Here is a 3,434-nt window from a genome sequence, read left to right on the forward strand (position 1 = left end):
TCTCTCTCTCTCTCTCTCTCTCTCTCTCCTCCTCTCTTCTCTCCTTTTGTGTAAATAAGGACTTATACGGAAAAAGAAAAATTCAGTCTTTAAAATAATATTCTGCACACTACACACTGAAGAGATGTGAAGCGCAATCACTGGTGACCTTTTTTTCTAAAAGATGGCCCGTTTCTAACAGGGATCAAAACAAAACATTGTGATGTCTCTTTTAGCATGCTGATGAAGAGTCCTTATCTGTTTACCGCCATCAGCGAATATTGTAAGCAAAACAAAACGAAATAACATTTTTTTAACAAAGAGTCCACCAAAATGTTTAAATTAATACAATTGATTCTGGCACGAAGCTTCTGGGAAGCACGCAGTTGTCATAACATTAACACTCAAACTGATTCGTGGTGTTAATATGCCACGAATAAAAATTGAAGAAAGCCTAGGCTTAGACAGCCAGAGATGTCAAAACAAAGAATCTGTTTGTAGCATTATTTAGAGCCGGGGAATAATAGAGTTTAAGATAGAAAGATACACGGCACGGAAATAATTGACCGCAAACTAATATCTAGCTAGAAGGCAACACAAATAAATAACAAATACATGCGCATGATGTTCACTCTCTTTTCAATACGAAGAGACCACACAGACGTATTATAATTATTATTAACTAACACCGGTGTACAGGAATTAGAAAGGCGAACTGGAATAAGAAAGCCAAACTCCAACCTCTTTGACCAAACTCTCACCCACCGACACTTGGGATCTTCTTCTAAACCGCTGCTTACAATCCAAAGACAGAAGATTCGAAGTTAAGCTGCTGACTCCCTTATATTTACAGTATTTTTATACTGCCACTGATACAAAACAAGCATTAGATCAAAAGTGGCTGACTACTGGAAGAAAAACTGATAACGCTTGCCAAGGGTACTTAGAGCCACGCTTATTCGCCAGCGTGTGAACGTAAAGGAGGTGCAATTACAAGCACATGTGTAGTGTACTTCATGATTGTGTAACATTTTAACTAATAGGCCTATATTTTTTTTTTTTTGGGTGGATCAGATATAAGGCCTACATGAACCAAGTCTACGAACTTAATGTAGGCTATGTAGTCACGTGCGGTGCAATGTGAACATTTGTAACTAGTGACACTAACGACAGATAGCATTTGTAAAGCGCTACTTCCAGCTCAACAGCAAGTTCTATGCGCTTTACAATCTATAATATTATCTATTACCTATACGTGTACCACTACAATGTATTGCCAAACATTTCACTTATGTCTGAACACAGTAGTCATAGCGCTTGGTTATGATAAGCTTACATTTTAATGTCTGGAGTGGATGAGCTACAGGAAGATAAAAAAGAAGGGAGCAAATGTTTATCTGACAGCTTTTGCCTTTGTTGTTCCAAGCAGGTTCTTGTCTTTTGTGCGGTCGTAGTGCGGCAGGTTTTCTGCTACAGGTTAACCTGCAGATGCCCGCTGTGAGAAGTGTCTTTTGTTTATTTCAAACCCATCCGAAGTTAACGAGTGTTACAAGCGGTAAGTTCCGGACAACCCGCGCAGGTAATTTTACTGGAACGTCTCGGCATTCTTGGACGCCACCAGTTGCTGGTTATCTGTCCCCGCGGTAATTTGCAAATTACAACCCTAAAATTTGCCCCCAAAAATACCAAAATTTGCTACAAAAATTGCCAAATTTACCCAAATTTGCCAAGAAATTTGCATTCAGAATCCATACAGACAATTGCTGCTCACCACATGAAACAGACATTCATGCACTGAAAAAGACTGACATTTTTTGGGTTATTTTGAAAATTCATACTTTCTTTTATTAAAAGAATATTAGTAAGCTAATCATCTTTACTCATGTATAGTTTTTCCAGAAACATTCCAATGGAACTGAAAATAAGTCTGGTGAACTGCTACATCATTCCAATCGTGTCCTATGCCGCGGAAACTTGGACAATGTACACCAATTAAGTAAACAAGATTGAGGCTCTGGAAATGTGGATCTTTCGCAGACTAGGCAGAATCAGTTTCAAAGACAAAATCACAAATGAAGCTGTGAAGCAGAAATTTAAAGTGAAAAGAGAAATACATGTACTACGATACCAAAATTAAAATCAGTAAAACTAACATACTTCGGGCACACGATGTGCCATGACTCACTACCAAGGACAATTCTCATCGGTTGGATAAAAGGGAAGAGAGCTAGAGGCAGACAACGGAAGTTGTAGACTGATGATGTAAAAGCTTTTTTAATGGTTACGCTGACAAAAAACCTCTTCCGGAGGAAGGGGTGATTGTTTTCTTCGTTTATTTTGACTTTAGAATGAAAGGCGAGAGGTCATTAATTTATTTTTTTTTAAACTAAAATTCCGCACTGAACGAACCCGAACTGCTGATGAACAGCAGTCGATCTGCGCACGCAAGGAGGTGCTATTCCTATTCTTCTTCTGGAAAAACGAACTTCAAAACAGGCTGCAGCGCCATCTGAAGCAAAGAGCGGACTTCCGGCGGACACTTTTTTGGTTGAGTGGACCATCTTGTTGTGTACTATCTTTGCTTATAGATATAGATCTAGCCTCATGTTTTATGTTTTTACTTGGTGCTAAATTCGACTATGATCCTTTCGTTTGATGCCCATCATCGCTTTTTCTGGATTCCTTTGTCAGATTCTTTTTCTTGCTACTGGGAACAACGTCAATAGATCTTAGACAAGAATCTAGATCTAGACCTAGATAGCGCCTGACCATGCCGAAAAGAAAACGAAGTTCTGAAGTTGGAACCCCTCGAGCTCGCAAAGGTCGAGGTGATCTAGATCAACAACAAAATAATGGGGACTCTCTAGATCTAAATCTACCAAAAGCATTCCTCTACATTGTCAATTCCTTTCAGTACGAGCGCTACATTGGGGAACTGACGACACAGTGTACACACTGCCTGGCCATAAGATTTTCATATGAAACACAAGGTATGTGCTGAAGCAATGGCAAAGTTGATCGGCATTCAATTCCAAAACCACCTCCTGAACTGCAAATCCTTCCGTCTGGTGTGTCGACACTGTCCACTCACTTTCTCGAGAAAATCAGGCTGTACAACAATTGCGTTCAGCTCACATCCATGGGCTATACCGATGGAATCCAGTTTCGCGTACAGGGACAAGTATATCATGGCATTGGCTCTCTCCTTCCTGCCACCCAAAATGGGCATTCATTTCTGTAAGTTTATTTCATGAAAAGTGATGCAGCCTCAGAGCACAGAAACAGTCTTTTCCAAGTACTTGAGCCTGGGATCATTTCTGATCTTCGAGCCACGTTGCATTGCCATAATTCGTAGGTCATAATCTGAAATGTAGTAGTAGTAGTATAAGGTTTTACGGCGCTCGCAACTGCTAAGGTCATATGAGAGCGCGAAACACAAGTTGTTCACCTCTGCG

Source organism: Aplysia californica, unplaced genomic scaffold (assembly GCF_000002075.1).
Source record: "Aplysia californica isolate F4 #8 unplaced genomic scaffold, AplCal3.0 scaffold00862, whole genome shotgun sequence".
Taxonomy (NCBI): domain Eukaryota; kingdom Metazoa; phylum Mollusca; class Gastropoda; order Aplysiida; family Aplysiidae; genus Aplysia; species Aplysia californica.